Raw genomic sequence first — 7,390 nt, 5'->3', positions numbered from 1 at the left:
AATATAGCTCTGAAACATGAGAAACACTTGAAACGTACGCTTGTAACATGTGTTTTCAGTGCAACATCTACTTGTTGCTTGGACGAATGGAGGCTTGCCGGCACGCAAAGCTCGATGCCGGCACGGAGATCGACACTGGCGCAGAGTCGGGGGTGCAGCGTGTGGGGCAGGTGCAATGCTCGTGGTGAGCGACCCTCGCGCTGGAGAAGGCTGTGGTGGGCGGGCGGGGTGTGGTGCCCACGGCACGACGCCCCTGCGCTGGGAAAGGTTGCAACAGTTGGGGCACGGTGCCTGCGGCGGGCGAGCACAGACGGGAGTGAGCGACACGGGCGGGACGTGTGACAAGCTGAAGCAAGCGGCTAGACTGGGAAGGGCGGTATTTGGACGGACGGACGCCCTGAGAAGAGCATTATGGATAAACTTAATCTATACAGAAAGCAGGTCTCCACTTTTTTGACCGCCGGCAAGGGAGAAATAAGGGTGGGCAGAGATTACGCTGTTTGGTGAGCTGCATTTTACTTGAACTACTGTCTAAAAATGCAATATATTTGCCCAACTAAAATGTTGTATGTGACCCTATCTCAGTGCTTAGGATAAGAGAGAGAAAAATCTACAAGTATCTATCACTGTCCTTGTCTCAAGAATTTCACAAGAATTAACTTAATTTAACATGAGAAATCCTTGATTAATAAAAAACTCCACGTTCTAAACGGGCCTAAAAACCATAATCCACCTATCATAACCGTTTTGGCACCCCGGCTCGGAGTCGGAGGCCATAACTACTGCTGCTAGCCTACAACGGCATCATCACAAGGAAACAGCAGAACATCATCTCTACATGGTCACTCAAACTCATTCAAGCTGACAAGCATTTGGTATCTTCTGGAACTGGAAGGGTACAAATCCAGTAACTATATGGAGCTCCGCAGCAACATGCCATGCCACGCATCAGGCGCTTCACTCTGTCACCGTGTCACGGTGCAGGGGAGGACACGTACTGCAAGAACTCCTCGTCGAGGAGGAGACGAGCCATGGTGTCTGGCGCGAGGCACACCTCCACGTCGACGCTACCGTCCCCCGCCTGGCCGGGGAACGCGGACATCTTGGCCGTCGAATTTGTTCGCGCGGTCGCTCCGCACGGCGAGCGCGCGGCCCCACCCGAAGTCGTTCCCGTCGTACATCGGGAACCGAGGCGAGCTCCCCATCGTGAGCGCCGCGCCGTCGGGGTTGCCCAGCGGGAAGCAACGGGGCGCGGCCTCGCACTCCGCCGCGGCGCGCCGGATGGCGCCGTCCTCGTGCGACGTCACGGTGGCGTGCAGCCGGGCCGCCGCCCAGCCCAGATCGTTGGACGCCAGCTCGGCCACGGTCGCCGTCGTCGCCACGCTCTGGATTGCGTTGCCGAAGTAGAGCGGGGAGATCGCCGGGCGCAGACGGTGCCGGCAGTTCACGGCCATTCGGAACGTCGTCGTCTTGTCGTCAGCCAGCGATTGGAATGATAAGATTTCAGAGGAACAACGCCCATGAAGTCTGGAGTCATGCACGAGCTTGCCGTTAGCCTCAGCGTCTTGATGACCTGTTCTTTTCGAGTGGTTTGCCGTCGCCTTCAGCTCCCGGATCGCGGCGGCACTGAAGTGGAGAATCCGCTCGCGGAGCGGCGCCTCGGCGTCGAACGTGACGGCCGGGCCCACGCCTCCGGGGAAGCGTAGGACGGCGGTGGAGTCGGCAAAGAAGTTGCGGCGGAAATCGGGCTCCTGGATCGGCGCGCCGCGGCACAGCCCCGCCCACGTGTTGAAGAAGTGCCAGAAGGAGGTGCCATCCACGACGGCGTGGTTGGCGACGAAGCCGACGAACACGGCGCCGTCGCCGAGCACGGTGAGCTAGAACGACGTGAGCGGGCGCGCGTGGCCGCCGTAGCTCACCGTCCGGTCCATGGGGAATAGGGCATTCGTGAGACCGGTCGGCACGGTGAGCTAGGAAGTCGCCACGCGACAGGGACGGCGCGACGGCGTGGTAGAACTCGACGGCCGCGTCGTCGCCGCCGCCGCACCGTATCACGATGCTGTCGTCGTGGAGCGTGACGAGGCGGCCGGCGAGCGCAGGGAAGATGCCGAGCCCGCGGGAGAGCGCCGTCACGAGCGACGACACCAGCGAGGCCGTCGTGAGCACGCCGGGAGGCGGCGGAGGGAAGAAGAGCCCCTTCTGGATGTAGTGGCACGATAGCATCGGCATGTCGGACACCGAGAGCCTGAGGTCTCCTCCGACCGGCGCCGACGCGCCGGCAGGCCGAACCGTCTGCTTCGAGACGACAGAGATGGCCGCCGGCGCGCGCACGTCCTTGCGAACCATTCCGTTTGGCGCGATGGCTGGGGACGCGGCGACGGCCGAGGCTGCCTCCACCAAGCAGGCATCGGCGGATATCGGTGGCGCCATCCTCGGACCGTGCTTATCTGGAATACTTGTAATTGTAGTGTGTGTGGTGCCGAGGACCTTATATAGGCATCCAGAGAGCTTGGATTCGTGCACCTGCACTTGTCCAATCGCATCTCGACTGTTCATGTCGTGTTCTTGGGCCCATTTCCATGGAGCTTCAGCTTGAGCCTACCGATCAGGGAGTTGAAGATCACCCAAGATCCAACGGAGCAGCCAACCAAACACAAGTATCTGTATCTGAGGACCTGCATCTTTTTTTGCGAGGAGGACATGGACATGCAACAGCCTGCTTTTGGTTGCTGTGCCTTTTTTTTTTCTCGTAGCCTAGGCGAACCGGGTGGAAATGGAACGGCTGTTGCACGCACGTATCCCCGCGACGGTGCGGCGTTGCTGTCATCCTGTCACGGGCTGGAGGCTGGCCGTGGCCGTGCGGGAGCGGGAGGGAGAGCACGGAGGCACGGAGCAGAGCACTGGACGCGGACAGACATCAGACAGCGGCCACCGGGGCCGCGGGCGGGGGCGGGGGCGGGGGCGGGGGCGGGGGCGGGGCCAGCGCCCACGCGCGGCCGAGGGTCGCGGCAGCCGCGGCGGGTGGCAACTTGGCAAGTTGCAGCCCAATTATGATGGGCCCAGAAACTAGGCCTTGAGCGCCACCCACGGAACAAACTGACTGAATCGAAGTATGAGGCCTGCTGTCGTGAAGCCTAGAAAGTCGGTGTCACTTACTACGCTTCTAGCCCAAGCAACTCCTAGCCCAGCCTGTTTGCACCTTTGTTTTGTGGCCTGTTCTGCCTCCACTCAAACTTGATATATAATACTCCGATCGCCCCTCAAAAAAACAAAAAAAAAGATATATACTCCGATCGCGAACCCTCCTCGTCGCTAGTCTCGTCAGTCTTCACGGTCCTCCACCAGTCCACCGCGCACTGCGTAGGCTCGTTCGCTGGTGCGGCAGCACTAGCACCTGCAGCTTTCAAGTGGTAATATCCACAGTTCCGCGCTGCCTCCGTACCGACGCAATCCGCCATCGTTCCTACATCCGTGTCCTACCACGTTGGACGTTGCTGGGCTGCCCACGACAACAGCCAACAGGGCCAGGGCGCAGAGGCTGCCCCACCATGTGTACCGTACCCCGGCAACAAAAGCTGCGAGACAGCCACCATCCCTCCCCTCCGTCCGGTCCCCACCACTGTCACGAGACCCGCCGGCGGAGCCATATTTGCATGGGCCGACCTAGGACAGCAACAGCCGGCGAGCAGATACGGCGAACCTGGAAACCAATCGATTGAGCAGTTGGCTCATTGGCTGCTGCGAATTTGGCCTTGGAACCGCTTGCATATGCAAAGGCGAAGAAATATCTTCTATGTAACCGGCACAAAACAACTGCAAACTACGGAGTACCATGTACTGGCCTCAATCGTCGTCGAGCAACCGTGTCATCTGTCGTCTCGCAACCGTGTCATCTGTCGTCTCGTTGAGGACGCAACAGATATATGGCCTTCTAGAAGTCGGAACAGCATGGGTAATGGGTAGGGTGGATAACTTTGATGTCTCAGATGTGCCGGTGGCTGGTCTCGTACTCTCTCGTCTACCCTCCAATGACGTTGTGGCGTTAATGCTAATATGCTATGCTTGAGTTCCTCTTCAGTTGACAAAGACCAAGGCAGCAGGTGTGTAGTTTTTCCCGTCTTCGAGCGACAGATACTAATGACGGTTCAACGGGGAAACAGTAGTGGTACGGTGCCGGATAACAAGTTACACGAATCAATTAACCTCTACAAGCTCTCGACCCGTGGGCCGTGCTAAAAGGATTGACTCTAACGTGAGGACAGATCTCAGTTAACAGTAGCAGTACCGAACAACAGTTACATAACAGAGCAAACAAATATCACAAACAAAATACATGAAACGTGTTGATGCTTAATTAGGTCAACACACTGGTAAGGAGCTAGATATAGGGCTTAGCCGACTTTTGGTCGGCTGGCGCCTAGGATTGCTCGCATTCGAACCGTGTGCTTCCGGCGATGAGCGCGATACACAATACATGTCACCGGAGGAGCCTCGTTGGGAACGTGATACGCAAGACACGCCGACGAGGTCTCTTAAAAGCCAGCGGCTATGGGACGCCCTAGTCGGCCTGGCCGCTCTAGAGCTTCGCCATCGTCGATCCACAAGCGGTTCAACGGCGACGAAGAACGAGGTGAAGAGTAGATGGAAAAGGAGGGTAAAGAGAGATAGTAGATTGATTTTTGTGTGTTTCTTGATTCACTCCTTGAGAGGAATGCAATGGTACAATGTATTCTTTGGTTTAAAGAAGTAAAAAAAATCAGCCTAGTCAGTTTTGGAAACCGGCTAAACCTGCTTTTCTGGGCAAGCCCCCCCTCGAAATTGCCTTTTCTTCATCCGGACTCCCAACGAGATGATCCATAAATGTTTTCTCGATCGCCTCAATGAGAGGAACCCACAATAATGGGGTCCATTATGCCTTTTGACAAAGTGTCAAAACCGACCTAGTCGATTTAGGAAACCAGCTAAGCCTGTTTCTGCTAGAAATTATGCATTTAGGCTTCCTTGACAATTTTGGCTGTCAACACACAGGATATGTCTTCACATTTCCTGGAGTTTACCCTCTATATACCTAGCTCTTTACTTACCATGTTCATTGATAGAGCTCATGCTTTGCTTGTGTGACATTTAACTTGGTAGATTAGCTATAGGCTAGTTGGTAGGGTTGGCTCTAGATTGCAAAACTCTTTTTGTTTGAGGATAAGTTAGAGCACACTAGAAAAACCTTAAGTGCGAATATTGCTAAGAGTAGTTTATGATTTTTCTAGTGGTAGATTAAATTGAGCCCTAGGTTTAAGTTTGAATTTTGAACACCTAATTCACCGTCTCCTCTTGGATGGGTGCTCACGAGATCTTCCAATTGGCGCAATGATAGAGTCAACCAATAGGTGCTTAAACAATATTGTGGTGAATATTGAGATACTTTAGGTCAAAAAATACAACAATGAATCCATAATAGAATATAATGTATATGATGACCCCAAATTTGAATTCAGAAAGAACAAGAAATTAAACAATTTATGAGAGATGACTTGACAATGGTTTTATTCAGGAAAATCTGCCTTAGTTTACACAAGACTTGCCACTACGAAGACTTAAAATGAGTGTCTTTTAGGATTTGAACCCACAACTGTCAACACATGTAGCACCTCTCTGCCACAAGATTACACACTCATCTTTGAGTATATATAGGATGCTATCTTTTTTATCAACATTATTTAATCTTGTATATATAGCCCCTAAATGATTTCAATAGAAAAGTTTCAAAACATTATATATATATATATAGGATGCTATCTTCAACTATAGAGTTTAGATCTTATCAAGCTCTACAATTTTTATATAGGGTGCGTCTCCATCCAAAATAGTTTAAAATTTTCAAAAAAAACGAATATAAAAAACTAGGAATTTTGAAATGAATATCAAGAACTCTAAATATTTTCAAGTGAAAAATTTGTTAATTGCAAAGTTGTATATTATTATGTTGCCAACTACAACTTTGATATAGATCATGTCAACGTCCTAATGATGTATAAAAAAGAACGGAGGGAGTAATAATAAAATAGGCCTATGGGATACACGTTGATTTTAAATGAGTGTCAAAGTAAAACCATTAAATGAGTGAAAGCATCTAGGCCCCTAGTTGGATTTCGGTGATTAATGTCAATACAAGATTACTATGACTAACGTGTGTTTTGCAGAGGCAATTAAGTTAGGTCATGGTAATGGAGATTGATTGGGCAATCGAGGTTGTCATGCCCCTACGATGGAAATCGTTTCGGTTTTAAAAGGATGGACGACAAGGTTAAGGATAACTAGTTCTAAGTGTCAATTGAAGTTGGAGAGACACTTAGAGTAGTTTAAGACTTTGTTTTTCCTTTGGCCGTACTATTAAGGGGGGTATGAACGGGTAGCTTGACCTAGTTGAGTCTAGTGAGTTAGGTGTGGTGCACACTTGTTAAAACTAGCTCTAGGTAGCTCCTATGAATGCCTAAGATCCTTTGGAGCAAACTTCATTCACATATGATCGAAAGTTGGAAGTGAATGAAGGGTCAAATACTGACCGGACGCTGGCTCCGGTGCGACCGGACGCTGGCCGCAGGGTCCGGTCAGTTCATTTGACCGAGGAGAACAAGTCTGGTGTGACCGGACGCTGGAAGGTCAATGTGACCGGACGCTGAGGGCCAGTGTCCAGTCGACTCCAGTAAGGGTCCAGACTTGAGAAAGTGCGACCGGACGCGTCCGGTCAATACTGACCGGACCCTACGTATCCAGCGTCCGGTCGAGTACAGTAAGCATCCAAGAGCGACTGGACACGTTCGGTCATTACTAACCGGACCCTGACAGCGTCCGATCATCACTTGAAAACTGTTGCGTGGGTTGAACTGACCGGAGCGTCCGGTCAAAACGATCAGAGCGTCCGGTCACCCCGCAGAAGCTCATAACGGTTCATTTTTCAGGTTGCCTTATAAATAGAAGCTCCACTCGTGAGTGGAGTTACTTTTGCTCATTCCAACAGCTGAGAAACACGTTTGTGAGTGCCAAGAAGAGCAAGGTCCTAGTGAGGTGTTTGTGATTTGAGAATCCAAGAGAGTAGCCTCACTAGCAAATCAAGAGTAGCAAAGTGTGCATCCATCTTCTCATTAGGCTTCGTGTGGTCAAGTGAGAGTTCGTGCTTATTACTCTTGGTGATCGCCATCACCTAGACGGTGGTGATTGGGAGTTTGGTGATCACCCGGCGGAGCTTGTGGGTGACCCAACTCAAGTTGTGAGCGGCTTTGGGTGATTCGCCGTGACGGAGTGTCGAAGAATCAACCCGTAGAGAGCACTTGATCCTTGCGCGGATCAAGGGGGAGCTACACCCTTGCGCGGGTGCTCCAACGAGGACTAGTGG

General features: G+C 52.1%; 1 pseudogene; it reads right to left on the bottom strand.

The window, feature by feature from the left end:
* Positions 1-855: 855 nt before the first annotated feature.
* On the bottom strand, positions 856-2,470 carry LOC136513906 (uncharacterized acetyltransferase At3g50280-like; annotated as a pseudogene).
* Between the last annotated feature and the right edge of the window lie 4,920 nt (positions 2,471-7,390).

The sequence above is a fragment of the Miscanthus floridulus genome, chromosome 16, assembly GCF_019320115.1.
Source record: "Miscanthus floridulus cultivar M001 chromosome 16, ASM1932011v1, whole genome shotgun sequence".
NCBI classification, from domain to species: Eukaryota; Viridiplantae; Streptophyta; class Magnoliopsida; order Poales; family Poaceae; genus Miscanthus; species Miscanthus floridulus.
Note: the sequence above shows the minus strand (reverse complement) of the source record. Positions and strands in the feature narration are given on the sequence as shown.